This window comes from Tenrec ecaudatus, chromosome 2, assembly GCF_050624435.1.
Source record: "Tenrec ecaudatus isolate mTenEca1 chromosome 2, mTenEca1.hap1, whole genome shotgun sequence".
Taxonomy (NCBI): Eukaryota; Metazoa; Chordata; class Mammalia; order Afrosoricida; family Tenrecidae; genus Tenrec; species Tenrec ecaudatus.
In genome coordinates, this window is record NC_134531.1 from 68,470,103 (window position 1) to 68,487,119 (window position 17,017).

Consider the following 17,017-nt stretch of genomic DNA (forward strand, 5'->3'; position numbering starts at 1 on the left):
GCTCCCCTCCCAGAGTTTAGACCACTGCTGACACATCTCTGACATGCCTTGCACACTTGCTGAACAACTAAAGGACGGGGGGATGGCTCACCCACTTGGAGACTCAGCCAGAGAGGAAACGAGGGAAGGAGGGGGAGAAGAAGGGAGCACACACAGAGAGAGGGAAACAGAACGAAGATAAACCAGGAAGCCCCAAGCGTCAAAAGCAGCCTTGGTTTTCATCTTTCCAGGCCCAAATTCCAATTCCCACCAGCCTTTGGCATGTGATTTGTTTCCTACCTCTCTATTGTCCACATATATCCAGAATATTGCCACTTTCTCTTCTTGACATTTTTTTTTCTCAACCTAGTTTGAAAGAGCATTAAAGGAGACAGCAGTAGAACAGGGAGGTGCAGGCTAGATCATGTAGTATCACGTGACTCAAAAAGCTCACGGCCATTGAGCCAGTTCTGATTCATAGTGGCCCCATGGGTCAGAGCAGAACTGCCTCTTTGGATCTGTAAGGAGGAGACCATCTCTTGTTTCTCCTGAGGGGCAGCCAGCGAGTTTGAACTGCTGAACCTTGTGGTTGCCCAGTGTTGCGTATGTAACTCATAACCCCGCCTATATGTACTGGGGCTGAGACAGGAGGCCACTGCGGTGTTTTTGTTATGAGGAGTGACATGGCTAATTTTCATTTTATAGAGTGTCCTCTGGCTGCTGTAGAAAGATCATCATAGGCAGCATAGGTAGAATTAGAAAAGCCAGAATGGGGCCATTTGAATAACACAAATGAACAATAATGGCAGCTTGCTTTAAAGTGACAAGCATCAGAGGTGATGAGAAGTGGTCAAATTCTGGATCTGTTTTGAAGATCAAGTAGTTGGGCCTATGAATAAATTGGCTGTAAGGAGGAAGAGAAAGTGAGGAACGCTAGACAACTTCAAAATTCTTGACCTGAGCAACTGAAACATGGAGTTGCCATAAGCTAGGCTAGATGGGGTGTGAGAAAACCTTGAGCTCTGCTTTGGATTTGTTTAGGAGCTCCACAGCATTCAGTGATGGTGGATAGGCATTTAGTGGTACTGGATAGGCATTTGATATATAAATCTGGAGTGGAGAGATTAGGAGATATAAACAGAAATTTTCGGCAAATCAATGGAAGGTTAGAGCCATGGGACTGGTGACCTGGCTATCAGTATTTTGGTGGAGTGATAAGGATAAAGTCTGATCATAAGGAGAGAAGAAAGAAGGGATTAATAATTAGTAAAATTATAGACAATTCTTCCCCAAAGTTTTGCTATAAAGCTTCCAGAGGCCCGTATTTGTTAATAGATATGTTGATCCCTGCTCATATGCAGAACCACATGGAAAGTTTCATACTTTGAATGATAGAAATGAACCTAGCATTTTCACAATAAAAGTCTGCAAGACAATTGACTTGTTCATAGCAAACTCCTTTTCTCAACGTGCACAGAAATAAAAGTGACTCCCTCCATGGAAAGAGGTGGTGAAGCTCGGTGTCAGCAGCTAACCCCAGGCCAGGGCTGACTGTGCATTGCTCATATGTAAGTTCAGGTTAAAGCTGAAGAAAATTAAAACACACCCACGAGAACAGAAACACAACCTTGAATCTATCCCACCTGAATTTTGAGAACATTGCAAGAACGGATTTGACACATGGAACACTAATGACAGAAGACCTGATGAGCTGTGGGAACACATCAAGAACATCATTCATGAAGACAGCAAAAGGTCCTTTAAAAGACAGGAAAGAAAGAAAAGATCAAAGTGGATGTCAGAAGAGACTCTGAAACTTGCTCTTAATCAGAAAGTAGCGAAAGCAAATGGAAGAAATGATGACGTCAAGGCGCTGAAAAGAAAATTTTCAAAAGGCAGTTCCGGAGGACAAGGTAAAATATGATAATGAAATATCAAAGACCCAGAGTTAGAGAATCAAAAAGGAAGAACATGGTCAGCGTCTCTGAAATGGAAAGAACTCAAGAAGTTCTAGCCTGAGTCACAGCATTGAAAGATTCTGTGGACAGAATGTTGAATGATTCAGGGAACATCCAAAGAACATGGAAAGAATACTCATAGTCACTGTCCAAAAAGAACGCGTGGACACTGCACTATTGACACTACACTATACAAGAGGTTTCATATAAGCAAGAACCAATGGTGCAAGAAGGAAGACGTTCAAGCTGCCCGGAAAACAGTAAAAAATAAGGCTCTCAGGATGGATGGAATCCCAAGTGAAATGTTTCAACAAGCTGATGAGAAGCAGTGATGAGAAGCACTCACTCATCTGTATCAGGAAATTTGGCCAACTGACTGGCAGAGATCCATATTTGTACCATTCCAAAGATAGGTGACAGTGCTCAAGTTTTAGACCAATATCATTGATATCACATGCAGTAAAATTTTGTTGAAGATCATCCAAGACTGGTTGCAGTGGTACATTGACGGGTTGCTGCCAGAGGTTCAGGCCAGATTCAGAAGAAGATGTGGAACAATATATATCATTGTTGATGTCAGGTGGATCTTGACTCAACGCACAGAACATCAGAAAGATGTTTACTTGTGGGACTCCGGGGCTTGGCGCAGCGGGCTGAGGGAGCCTGCTCGAGGACGGTTGCTAGGCAAAGGGCACTTGGATCAACGGCCACCTGGGCCCCGGCAACAGGAACCCTCAGACTGATCGCTGTCCTGAGACCCTCACCATGCCTCACATCGACAACGATGTGAAGCTGGACTTCAAGGATGTCCTGCTGAGGCCCAAGCGCAGCACCCTAAAGTCTCGAAGTGAAGTGGATCTCACAAGATCCTTTGAATTTCGGAATTTAAAACAGATGTACACAGGGGTTCCCATCATTGCTGCCAATATGGACACCGTGGGCACCTTTGAGAGGCCAAAATTCTTTGCAAGGCAGGGAACGTGGTAACAGGAGAGATGGTGGAAGAACTGATCCTCGCCGGGGCCGACATCGTCAAAGTGGGCATTGGGTCAGGTTCCGTGTGTACCAACAGGAAGAAAACGGGAGTGGGTTATCCGCAGCTCAGTGCGGTGATGGAGTGTGCGGATGCCGCTCACGGCCTCAAGGGCCACATCGTTTCAGATGGCGGCTGCAGCTGTCCTGGAGAGGTGGCCAAGGCTTTTGGGTCCGGGGCTGACTTTGTGATGCTGGGTGGCATGCTGGCAGGGCACACCGAGTCAGGTGGCGAGCTCATCGAGAGGAATGGCAAGAAATACAAGCTTTTCTATGGAATGAGTTCTGAACTGGTCATGAAGAGGTATGCTGGGGGTGTGGCCAAATACAGGGCTTCAGAGGGCAAGATAGTGGAGGTCCCCTTTAAAGGGGACGTGGAGTACACCGTCTGAGACATCCTTGGAGGGGTCCACTCGACGTGTACCTATGTGGGAGCAGAGAAGCTGAAGGAGTTGAGCCGGAGAACTACTTTCATCCGCGTCACCCAGCAGGTGAATCCAATCTTTAGTGAATAGCGCTAGACCTGGAGTTCTGCCCACCCTCCCAAGACACCAGGACCCCTCCTCATTTCCAGTCCCTCCTGTTACTCGCTGTGAGCCATTTCTCGTCCTCCCACTCCCAAGGGCGTCTGCAACAGCTCCGCACATCTCTGCCTACACATGCAACTCCAAGGGCGCTCCCTGGGGACAAAGCAAGGGGTGACGAGGCTCTGAGGAAATGAAAATAATCAAGTGGCAAGCTGGGGTGGTGGCAGCCAGAGGATTACTGACAGGAAAAGACGCTGAGTTATAATGACCTTGGTCTGGAAGAGGCAGGTTTTTTTGTAGAATCATGATTTAGTAATCGGTTTCATGAAATGAGACTCAGACAAAAAAAAAAAGATGTTTACTTGTGTTTTATTGACTGCCAAGGCCTTTGACCATGTGGATCATAACAAATTGTCGATAATAGTTTGAGACAACGGGAATCCCAGAACACTTCATTATGCTCATGAGGAACTTTTACATGGATCAAGAGACAATTGTGCGAACAGAACAAGGGAACCTGGCTTAAAACCAGGAACATTGTGTGCAAGCATTTTATTGTCTCACCATACTCCTTCAATTGGTGTGCTACGCAAATTATCAGAGAAACTGGATTATAGGAACCAAAATGTGGCATCAGGATTGGAGGAAGGCTTATTAACAACTTTCAATATGCAAATGACACAACCCTGCTTGCTGAGAGTGAACAGGACTTGAAGCACTTGCTGATGGAGATCAGGGACTGCAGCCTTCAGTAAGGATTACAACTCAATGTAAAGAAGACCAAAATCCTCACAAGTAGACCAATAGGCAACATCATAAATGGAGAAAAATCTGAAGTTGTCAAGGATTTTGTCTTGCTTGGATTCACAATCGATGCTCATGGAAGCAGCAGTCAGGGATCAAAAGATACTTTGCATCGAGTAAATCTTCTACACAAGACCTCGTTATAGTATCGAAAGCAAGGATGTTACTTTGAGTACTAAGGTGTGCCTGATCCAAGCCATGTTTTTTCTCCAGTTGTCTCATATGTATGTGAAAGCTGGACATTGAATAAGCTGGACATTCCTCTTAAGTATTGAAGAGAAATCGATGCATTTGAATTATGATTCTGCCTAAGAATATTGAAATTACCAGAGACCACTAAAAGGAAACCAAACCTGTCTTGGAAGAAGTATAGCCAGTGTGCTCCTTAGAAGTAAGGTGACCAGGCTTCCTCTGATCTACATTGGACATGTTGTTAGGGGAGACCAGTCCCTGGAGAAGGACATCCTGCTTGGTCAAGTGGAGGGGCAGGGAAAAAGAGGAAGTCCCTCAATGAGATGATTGACATCAAAGCTGCAACCATGGGTCAGGCATAGGAACAATTGTGAGGATGGGGCAGGACCACCCAGTCTTTCAGTCTGTTGTGCAAAGAGTTGCTATGGGGCGGAACCAACTCGATGGCATCTAACAATAATATCAACACCCCAGCTTTGTTTATATCACCACGATCATATTTTCCAACTACTGTTCCTTCCTCTTTGTTTCTAGATTTTGCCTTTCAATTGCCAATACTTATCAATGCCTATTGATTGCATATTTAATAAATTTTCCACTGAAGATTTTGGTAGAATTCTTTGATTTCTTCATCGCTAGCTTTCACGATGGGTGCATACATTTGAATAATTGTTGTATTGATTGGACTTCCTTGAATGCAGATCGATGTAATCGTATCGCAGACAGCATTGTACTTCAAGATAGACCTTGAAATGGCCTTTGATGATGAATGCAACCCCATTCCTCTTGATTGTGTCATTTATGTCATAGTAAATCATGTGATTTTCTGATTCAAAATGGGACTACCAGTCCAGCTCACGAATGCCCAGGATATTGATCTTTATACAGTCCGTTTCATTTTTGGTGACTTCCAATTTTCCTAGATTCATACATTCCAAGTTCTATTAATTTTCAATGGTGCACCTGTTTCTTCTGACCTTGATTTGTGTCCTACCCTCAGATGAAGGTACTGAAGGTTTACTTCCACCAGCTTTACTCCGTTCATGCCAACATGGCCAACTCTACTTTGAGAAGACCGCCGCTCCTCAGTCATGTTTCCAGTGCCTTCTGAGGCGAGGAGCCCACCCTCTGGCACTAGCTCTGCTAATGCTGTGCTTCCATTCATTAAGCCTTCAGTATCTAGCTGACAGTGTTTCCATTCTGTAAGGTTTTCAGCAGCTACTTCCTCTGAAATGGACAGCCGATTCCTTCTGTCAGTTCGCCAGACAGTGGTGGTTAGCATGTTGCCTTGATGCTGGAAGCTCCGTCACTGGTATTTCAAATGCCAGCAGGGTCTTCCCACGTGAACATGGTTCAGCAGAACTTCCAGTCTAAGAGCAGACTAAAAACAAGGATGGTTCGGAGCATTTTAATGAGTGCTTACTACTGTGCTGAGTATTTTGTGGGCATCTGATCTTTGTTACTCATGTAGGATGTAGGAACTGTTACTGTTTCCAAGTCAAAGCTGAGAAGATAAAGGCACCGAGAGTTAACGTTACTGCAAATCACACTGCTAGTGCGGGTGGAGTGGAAATTTGAGCTCAGAAGTGTCTGGTACCAGAGTTAGGAACCATCTCTGTGCACCAGCTCCACGCTTAGATACCACATCTGTACAATCGGAAGCAGACAGACATCTCAGGCTTTTTGGTTAATACTTTAAATGAACTTTATAGGGGGAAATGTTGGATTGATAAAAGTGTTTGCAAAGGGGGCTGATTGTAAAGGGCAGCATGCCTGTAAAACCTTGAAGGTTGTTGTCTTGGAATTTCCAGAATCCAGCCTGCTTCCCCTCACATTGCAACCTTGCAAGGGTGGTCTAGAATGTGCCACTTCCTGCTGGGTGAATTCTAGCCAAATGCTATCACCTCTCTGGATTCTCTTAGCCTATCTTGGCACTTTGCCCTAGTGACTCGGAATTATCATCACAGTGCTTGTTCCACATCTGCCTGCACGGCTGGGCTGCTAACTCAGCCAAGGATCTGAGCTTCTACTGCCTAGAAGGGTCTCAGTGCACCTTTGCTGAATGATTAATTGATAACAGTTAGGTAACGCGGACAATCCTTTGTTCTCAAAGACCAGAAACTCTGAACAACGGGGAAGGGAATTTGCTCCCATAAAAGCACATTTGACAGTGTCCGGAGACATATTTACGACTAGGTGGTGCTACTGGCATCAGGGGGATAGAGGCCAGAGGTAGCCTCCACAGCCAAATCCTGCTTTGTATTCTTTCTGGCTATTCCTGGACTGGGGCATTGTTGTTAGGTGCCATCGAGTCAGTTCTGACCCACAGCGACCCTACGTCTCCACAGAATGAAGCACTTCCCTGTACCGTGCCATCCTCACAATTGTCCCTGTGCATGAGCCCATTGCTGCAGCCACTGTGGCCGTCCTTCTCGGGTTGAGGGTCTGTCTATCTTCCTCTGCCCCTCTACTGGGCTTGGGTGGGGACATACTTTTCCCATGACCATAAGACCCTTCTCAGTAGCTCTAGAAGTCTTGTCTCAAACTGATACAGGTCCCTAAGTCTGAGATTGATTCATTACCAATAGAACTGGGTTAACCAAAAAACCAATTGTAGCAAGCGGACTCCGATGCATGGTGACCCACGTGTGTCAGAGTAGAACTCTGCTCCAGAGGATTTTCAGTAGATTCCGTGCCTTTCTACTGAAGCATCTCTGGGTACACCCAAACCACCAGCCTTTAGCCAACTGAATGAACTGTTTGCACCACTCAGGAGCTCCGGAATGAAGTTAAAAGAATTCAAAACTAAACTCACTGCCATCGAGTCAAATCCAACCCAGAGGACAGAGTAGAATTGACCCCTGTGGTTTTCTCAGACTGTAACTCTGTTAGGGAATAGGAGAAAGCTCTTCTAGGTTACACCTCTATGATCCAGTGCTGATAACAGCTTTCAACCTAGTCTCTCTCACAAGCTCCATCTTTTAAAATTCCTTCGAGGTTTTTCAGGACATTGAATACATGAATGGAGCAACTGGAAGGTCATAGCCATTTGGGAATACAGTGGATCCCTACTGTTTATAATATGCACCCATTCACTTTAGAGACAGACCACCAAATTCCCAAAGGCCACAGGCAATGTGTCCCCAAGCTGGCTTCCATTCTCAACTAGAGAAATGGGAGAGGGAAGAACACTCCTTGGTTTCGGCTTCTTCAGGACTTGAGTGAAACCAATTGAATGCCTCCAGATCTCCCCATGGTGGCCGCCAACTCAATGGGAGACCTTCTCTCCCATGAAGAGAATACTGGTTCTCCTGTTATAGTCTTCCCTCCTAAGAAAATTAACTATCTGTGTAAATTGATTCCTCTGGAGAGAAAACTGAAATGGCTTCCTCTCCATTCGCCTTGTACACTTTGTAATGTTAGCACTAACAGTCTTTGCTAACTGTGGTAGTTATATAAGTGTTTGTCAATTTGAGATGATTAAGCATGAAGAGGTGAGGTCTACCCTGTCAATAAGGTCATGGCCAATGAGGCTATTATGTGGGCATGGCCTTTCCCTAAGGATTCTGGGAGTTCTTGTATTCCTCCTTGGAGGTGGGAGACATTTTCTCTCTCTGCTCACTCCCTGGGAGACATTGCAGCTGACAAGACACATGGAACTATGCTAGTGCCTGAGCTGGAGGAGCCACATGGAGACCCCTACCAGTGTTGAGCTGCTTCCACTGCCACTGGATCCACAAGACTTCCCACCCGCTGGCCTGTGATCTTCCTGCATTTAGTGTCATTGAATGTGTTTCATGAGTCTGAAGAGGACTTTATAGATGGGTATCGGACATATAGGCTGATATTGCACTTCTAGGCTTGAGCTAGACTGTGCTAGATCAAGGAATGCTTTCTTAATGTACAGTTACTCTATATGTACACGGATGAGTGCCCTGGATTTGTTTCTCTAGTCCACCCAGACAAATGCACTAGCCTTTGACCAGATTGGTCTTTTCTCTTCAGTCTGTCTTCGTTTTTATTTTTTAAGCTCCCCTCCATTTCTCCTTTAAGAGGCTGGAGATTCTTTGCATTTCCCCACTAGCTCTCAGGTTCCTGATATGCCAATCTTGAATTTAGGCCCACTGGCACAACGTACACACTAAGTACACCTCTCAGTCAAATTCATGACTTACTTTGTCCTTTGTAAGCCATCAGTTTGATACTCTTTCCCCGTCTTGTCCCTGATCATAGGCCCCTCCCCCCAGGCCTCTGATTTTTCCTATTATTCTCATTGCTTCTGCTGGTTTCCCTCCTCTAGTCAGCTCCTCAGGTCACTGATACCCACTGTGTTGTCTCCTTTGTTCCACATTCAGATGGCCTCCTACACAGGGCAGAAACGGTCTCATGGATGCGGGGGACCCTGATACTGTGATTTTGGGGGTGTACTGAGAACCCCAACAAACTGGTCTTCTGTGGAGCCTTCTGCCCCCAGAAGCTTAGAAGGCCTGTCCCTTCCTCTGTTCAGTCCCTTCCAGCACCTCTGACAGCACGGGAAGCTCCTGCTGCGGTGTCGATGGCTGTGTTTTCGGCATTCACGGCACACTGTCACCACCTGTGCCTGAACGACCTCCGTCTCTCTGCTGTTCGGATGAATCTTTTTGTGTTGTCCTTCCACGCTCCTGTCCTCTCTTACCCTCCTCTGCTAGAAGGATTCGCTTCCTGCGTGCTTTGCTTTTGTCTTCCTTTTTTCAGCTCATGATTCTTGCCTTCAGGGGAGTCTGGAAAGGCTAAGGTGCTCCTATTTCTCCTGACTTTTGGTGTTCTCTGCCCGCCAACTCTGAAGCCAATAGACTCAAGAACTTCTGTTTTCTAACATCATCCCGAGACCTTCTTCCCACCTGCTGCCATTGGAGATTTCTAACTCAGGAGATCATAGACCAGGATGCCCTCGTGTGCTTGCAATCAAGTCTCACGGGGCTGCCCTTCTCAAAGCCCCACAAGCCACAGTCTCCTCCACGTGAACTTCTCCAGGCAGGGACTCGGGACTGCACTCAGAGTCCTCAGTGGAAGGTGAGAGGCAGAATGTAAAGGAGAACCTGTGCCTAAGATGGAATCTGACCTCGCAGAAAGGGAGCCATTCTCCCCTCCAATATGCAGAAACACTAGACAACTAATGTCATGGTACTCTTCAAGTTCAACAACTCTACGTGTCAGGGATGAAGAGGAGCCCCTTGGTGGTGAGTGAGGACTGGGGTAGCTGGGAAAGGGGAACAAGAGACGGACTTATACTCTCTTTATGCAGGGCAAATGATAATGGCTCCCGGGATAAAGCAGGAATTTGGAGACATCTTTATCCATGAATCAAGGACTTAGCTTAGAAGGAGATTCCAATACTTGTGACTGGCTAAGAGTCAACCTTGAAAATACAGAACCCAAGGCCTCTGGGTAGCCAAAATTTTGCACAGAAAGAGAGGCAGAGACTTTGTAAGAAAGACCGTCAGAGGCATCGCACAACACACGAAGGACTGTCTCTATAGCCCAGGTATGCCCAGGAGGCGAGAAGAAGATAATTCTCCATGCAGATGAGCCTCCTACAAATCAGGAAATGCAATTTGTTCAGAGATAATCAACTGGGGAGAAAACTGGAGAAATCCTACCCAAAGAACTGCAAATATTAAATCAATCTGGAAGCAGTTTTAAAATAAACACGTTCAGAATGTTGATCAAGATGAGGAAAGGAGGAAAACTCATTAGGCAAATTGGGGCAGTCCAATGAAAAGAGCAGGCAGAGTGGAAAGATAAGCAAATAGCAAATCTAAAAATGAACACGCTCCTTGATGGTGGGGGAAACAGCAGCCAGAAAGTGTTTACAAGCCCCATAAAAATAAACCACCAATTATTGATAGAACCACATTGCTGAGGCGTCGCTTAGCCCACTGGCGGATAAATATTTTAACATGTTAATTTCCTTAATTACGGACTCCCAAATAGGCTCTCTTGGCACCCTCCCTTCCTACTAGGTAGATGGCACCATAAAGACCACCTGGCCAGACCCTGTAATACTGTCATCACTCTGGGTGTTTGGAACAGTCTCATTTCAGTCTTATTTGAAAACGTTATCCTTATCTCCTTTCTCCCCCTTCCTCCAGCTATGGATGAGAGTAAATGAATTCTGACCTTCACCTCTTTAACTCCCCCCTTTTGGGGCTTCTTTGTTTTCCCTCTCTTTGAACCTTCTCCCTCTCCTCACTTAGGACTCTGGGCCTCACTCTGATCTATTGATGAAGGGTCTTCTCCTAGAGGGCACTCAAGGTTTCATTCGATCCACACTTGGTTTCCATCCCGTTCATTCATTTGAACTAGGCAGCTGCATCTCCTTGCAGACCCACAGGCAGGGCTCACTATGATCATTCTGTGGGGCTGCACCCCTCGGCAGGCCTGCAGTTCCTGCCTCTCCCCTAACCTCCAGGTCACTGTGCATGAACGCAGGGGTCCAACTCCACACCATCTAAGGCCCGTCGACAATTGGCTCGAGTAGAGGTTTCCTCTTTGTGCTCCCAAGCATACTCGCTTTTCACTGACCGGCAATGGGGCATGTTTCGTTCTGGGGCTGTAGTCACAACGCTGGGACAACGGGACAAGCTCCACTGGGCCCCCGAGCTTTCATAATATGCCATGTCGTGTACTTCCAGGACAAGGAGCTCCAGAGAGATTAAATAAACTGCTCGGCTACCTGGGGATCTGGGAATCAAATGCAGATCTTCCTGACTCCACAGTCAATAGCTTTCCATCACTCTTTGCTGACAAGGATGATATGATAAGTCTGGAAAAGAACTGGAAGAAATGGAACCACTTCCTGCCCCGGGTCAGTTCCTGCAATGCTGCATCAGGAGGAAAGCATCAGGGGGAGAGCTTCTATGCCGTAGTCCAGGTACAGACCAGGCTTTGCATCTGTGAATGCTTTGGTCTGGGATACTCGGAGCAAGGAGATGATTTTAACGAGGAGGCACTGGAGCTCTTGGGGACAAGAGGAGGGAAGAGAGTAAATAAGATTATCTTCTGTGTCTTTGAGGGTAGAACCTGAAACACAGGCAGCAGAGAACTCTGTTCTGAAAAAAGGGTCCTTCTTCCAAGTTGCGAATCTAGTCCAGAGTACCAGGACTAGGATGGAGAAGGCAGCAACAATTGTATCTCTGTCCCGAGCAGGTGGCAGAGGGTGTGGGAGGTGGGGGGGAGCGCTGGTGGAGGGGAGTGGTGAGTGTCGGCAAACATTCTGCCTGTGAATGACAGTTCCTTTAAACTTTATTCTGGGAAGCGGAGAATAGTAGGCTCCATATAATTGGGTAAGATATTTCTGAGATATAATAGGATAAGATACACAATTTTCAGATGAGGACATCACGCTTGGATGAGCTAGACTTTCTCAAAGATACACAGCTGGTAGGAAATAAAGTGTGTCAAGACTAGTGTTTCACCCACGTCCCTAGACCTGTTGCCTTCTTGGCTATATTTTCTCTTCTGTTTCATTATGTGTTTTATTTTTCCATATACCAAGAACAAAGAAAAACATTGGGTGGTAGTGGTGAGGAACAGCAAAAGTGGACACAAAGGGAATAACATACACAAAAATGTTTTGAAGACGTAGAGCTATATATACATGCAAAACAGTATTACTATAAAGTAGAGGAATGGCTTCTAAGATCACCCTTTTCCCATCATAACTAACCATTTTAAGAGATTTTAAGGATCTATATATAATTTTTAATAATGGTTTCATTGACATATCTTACATAATCCAGTGTTGCCATTCATGTACAATTCTGTTGCTCAACACCATTGAGTGGAATTATACAATCATCAATTCGATCAGCTTCCCATTTTCTTTTTTTTAAATCATTTTATTAGGGGCCCATACAACTCTTATCACAATCCATATATTCATCCATGGTGTAAAGCACATTTGTACATTCATTGCCCTCAACTTTCTCAAAATATTTGCTCTTCACTTAAGCCTCATCAGGTCCTTATTTTCCCCCTCCCTCCCCACTCCCTCATGAACCCTTGACAATTTATAAATTATTATAAATTATTATTTTGTCATATCTTGCCTTGTCAGATGTCTTCACCCACTTCCCTGTTGTCCATCCCCTAGGGAGGAGGTCACATGTAGATCCTGGTAATCAGTTCCCCCTTTCCAACCCACCCTCCCTCCACCCTCCCAGTATCGCCACTCACACCACTGGTCCTGAAGGGACCATCCGCCCCAGATCCCCTGTACTCCCAGCTCCTATCTGCACCAGTGTACATCCTCTGGTTTACCCAGACTTGCAAGGTAGAATTGGGATCATGATAGTGGGGGGAGGGAGAGGAAGCATTTAGGAACTAGAGGAAAGTTGTATTTTTCATCCTTGCTGCATTGCACCCTGACTGGCTCATCTCCTCCCCAAGATCCTTCTGTAAGGAGATGAGCCAGTGGCCTACAAATGGGCTTTGGGTCTCCACTCCACACTCCCCTCCTCATTCACTATGGTAAGGTTTTTTGTTCTGATGATCCCTTCGACACCTCATGATCACACAGGCTGGTGTGCCTCTTCCATGTAAGCTTTGTTGCTTCTGAGCTAGCTTGTTTACCTTCAAGCCTTTAAGACCCCAGACACTATCTCTTTTGATAGATGGGCACCATCAGCTTCCTGCACCACATTCGCTTATTCACCCGCTTTGTCTTCAGTGGTTGTCGGGAGGGTGAGCATCATAGAATGCCAATTTAATAGAAGAAAGTATTCTTGCATTGAGGGAGTACTGGAGTGGAGGCCCAATGACTGTCTGCTACCTCAATATAAAACCTACAAATATATGCACATAGATCTATTTCCCCATCCTAATATATAAATATATTTACATATATACATGTCTTTATCTAGACCTCTATAAATGACATTTGTCTCCCAGCTCTTTCCTCTATGTCCTTTTACTCTCCTTTCCTTATGTCCCACTAACATGCTCAGTCCCCACCAAGGCTTCAGCAATTCCTCTTGGTTACATCACCCTTGATCATGCCCTACCAGGCCTCCCACACCCTCCTCACCACCGATTTGGATCACTTGTTGTTCCCTTGTCTCTGGGTTTGTTAATATCACTACCTTTTCCCCCACCTCCCCCTCTCCCATGTCCCCCCGAAACTGTCGGTCCCATTGTTTTCTCCTCCAGATTGTTCATTCAGCTATCTTACTTAGACAGACCTATGGCAGCTCCCCATTTTCTCCTTCCTGCCTCCCTCTCTCTTTGCGTACCCTCAGGGAACTGTTACTCCTGTTACTGTTACTGAAGCATTATCTATCTTGACTTTCACGTACTGAACAATCTTAAATATGCAAATCTCACATAATTAATGAGGTAAAACAAATATAAACCTTAATAGTGAGGGGAGGAAATAATAAAGAACTATGTGTTTTATCAGTGCCTTACCACACACTGGATTTATCATCTGTTCCATGTGGCCCTTCTAAGAGAGACTGTCCAACTCCCTTGCAGGCAAGTTTGGGTCTCCACTGCAATAACTAATCATTTTAACTTTGCACTGTCCATAGGAATTGAGATGGGACAAATGGCAGTTAGCCTGGAGCCGAGGACTGCCTCTATTTGGGCATATGCAGGAGATTTCAGAGACCTACTAGAAAAGAAATTAGGGAGACACCTCAGCCATCTAGCTGTCTAGATGTCTCAAAAAGAAACAAACAGGTTAGGTTATTAAAAACAGGTTGTGGAAGAAATATGAATCATTCAATGACAAACTATCGAAATTGGTATTCTCCTGAAGAGAATTTTGTTTTGTTTGTTAAAGTTGTCCAGGGTGGGAACACCACCTAACTAACCTAAAGATTATGCTGGTAGAGGAAAATGGCAAAGTTTCCGAAAGTACTTACCCAGTGAGTGAAAAATTGCCCTAACTTGGGCTCATTTGTGAAGAAAGGAAAATACTACTCCCCCAAAGGCCTAAGCTCTGAGTTAGAGAAAGCTGTGCTTCCCACTTGCTGCTAAGATCTCCACTAGGTGAGAAGAGGAAACAACAAGATCCCGACTTGGGGTCATGTTCAGTAAGAAGCAAGGCCAGGCACATCTGGCTGCAGAGAATGCCCAGATGCAGATGCTTGCATGTGAGTGATTGTCTAAATGTGACCCGCAGTGTGCAATTTGTGTGGCATTTCACGGAGGGACATCTTGGCAATTTGATGGGCTGGAAACGATAGACCCATGGAGCGTTTGAACTGGAAGCAATTAAAGAACATCCAATCCAGTTTCCTCATTTTTCAAATGAGTGACTAAAACCCAGAAGGTGATTAGATGACTTGTATAGAGAGGGGCAGAGCTGAATTGAACCCAGGTCTTGTGAACTCAGTCCTGTAACTCCTATGCTCGTTGAGAATAAGCTTCCCACAATACAGTTGGCTTTATGTAGTTCATTACAGTACCTACCTGCAGAAGACCCTGGGAGAGAGGGGAGCACTGCAGTGGTAACATTCTTGCCTTGTCGTGAAAGGACCTGGGTTCAGTTCCCAAACCAAATCCCGACCTCAAGCCCATGTTGCTATGATGCCAAACACGTTCCGGTCAAACTCCCAGTCCAAGATAGACTAGAGGAAATGGCCTTGCAATCTATTTCCCCAAATCTCCAAATGAAAACCCTATAGACGCATCGGTCTAAGTTCATTGGGCACAGGGCTGCCAGCGTGAGGGAACTTGACAGCTGCTGACGACAGCATGTGGTCTTGTAAGAACTTGAAAGCTAAGTGTGTGTTTCCTCTTACTGGGGCTGAATCACAAAGAGGGCCGTTGGCATCGTTTCCTTGACGTGATGCAGCTCTAATCAATAACTGAATTTGAAGCACAACTGCTGATGCCAAGAACTTTTAAGAAGATTAACGCTCTCTCCATAATTCTCCCACTAGATATCATGCATTTGATGGATAAATCGTGCCATTCCTTGTCTCCTCAGTCCAATATTTATTTCAAAAGAAAAATTCTACCACATGACTAGAATAATCAGCGTGGGAAACCAGCTTGGACCCGGTCTCAGATTTCTGGGTGTGGCCCTTTTTGTTGGCATCTGTTGCTTTCCATGCATTTCCTGTCCTGCTCACAGCCTTCTGGGTGATGACCAAGGATGTCATAACACCATGCCCACTGGTTGTCCCACAAACCCGGATGTTCCAACCTCAATTGGCTCCTCCCTATCATCCAGGAGCATCCCTGTCACTGCCAAATTTCTTCTAATAGCTGTCCCATGTTGCACAGTCCTCAAACGCCCCTTTCCAACTTGATTTCCTCAGTCTGTAGAATGATCTTGACCTCCAATCATGGAACAACAACCACGGCCTTTCACATCACCTACCAACAGTTGCTTCTTCTTTACTATGAAATATTTCTGTATCTTTTAAGTGGTTTCTTTTGTTCTGAAAGTCTTGTGCTTAGGAATGAATCCATCCTGGGACATTGTTCTACCAATGATCAGCTTTCCCTTTTTCAGTTTCATTTTGTTCTGCCCCTCTACCTAGTAAAATGCTCAAATTTCCCTTAAACAGTAAAAATACTAATTCTTTGACCCAGTCCCTATCAAGCTAAACCTCATCTCTGCTCTTCCATGTATAGGCAAACTTGTTGAAGGATTGAGCTGCACAATCAACCTCCCTCACACCATAGACTCTTGTTCCAATAGTCTCTTAAAGACACTCTTCTCAAGAACTATTAATAAAATCAGTTTTAATCCTTAAGCCAAATGGCCAACTCCGAGTTTGCAATGTTTTTGACCTTGCTGCAGGTTTTTGTTCACTTGGAAAATATTTTCTAAACATTTACTTTGGCAAAACCCTGAGCCTTTATTCTCTGTGAGGAATAAAGATGAATGATGCCCAGCCAAGAACTTTCAGCCTTGTAGAGGAAACAAATTTAGGAACACACCAAGCAAAGGCTTCTTCCTTACCATGCTATAGCAATTGGGTCATATAATTGAATGATATTATCACACGAGAGTAACCTTGTAAGAAGGAATTTTGTCATCTCTATCCCAGTTGTATCCTGTGTAACTTTGTGTTTGTGACAGTCAGACTCAGAGATGAACTCAGTGATTCTCATCTCTTGGTGTTCATGCCCTTGTATAGTCCTCTCCTACACCGAATGAAGCTGACCTCTGCAGAAAGGATGGGTCATGGCTTCAGAGGCTAGATCAGACAAGACATGTGGCTTCACCTTGCTCTCTCTTGGATCGCTCGCTGCCATGATGGCATGGGAACACTCAAGCAGCCCTGTAACTGAGGCCTCCTGCCAGTAGCCATGTGAGGGGGCCACCTTGGAAGCCACAATCATACAGCCCAGCCAAGCATTCATAGGACGACACCCCTAGCAGCTATCTTCATTGAAACCACAGGAAAAGACCCAGGGTTGGAAGTCTCATATGCCATTGTCCAATTCCTGACCCACAAAGACCTTGTGCAGTAATAAATGCTTGTTGTCGTAGAATACTACATTTTTGAGGAATTTGCTTACAAA

The 17,017-nt window shown here is 45.2% G+C and overlaps 1 pseudogene; it reads left to right on the top strand.

Moving 5' to 3' along the window:
- Positions 1-2,598: 2,598 nt before the first annotated feature.
- LOC142440833 (GMP reductase 2 pseudogene) lies at positions 2,599-3,484 on the top strand (annotated as a pseudogene).
- Positions 3,485-17,017: the final 13,533 nt, after the last annotated feature.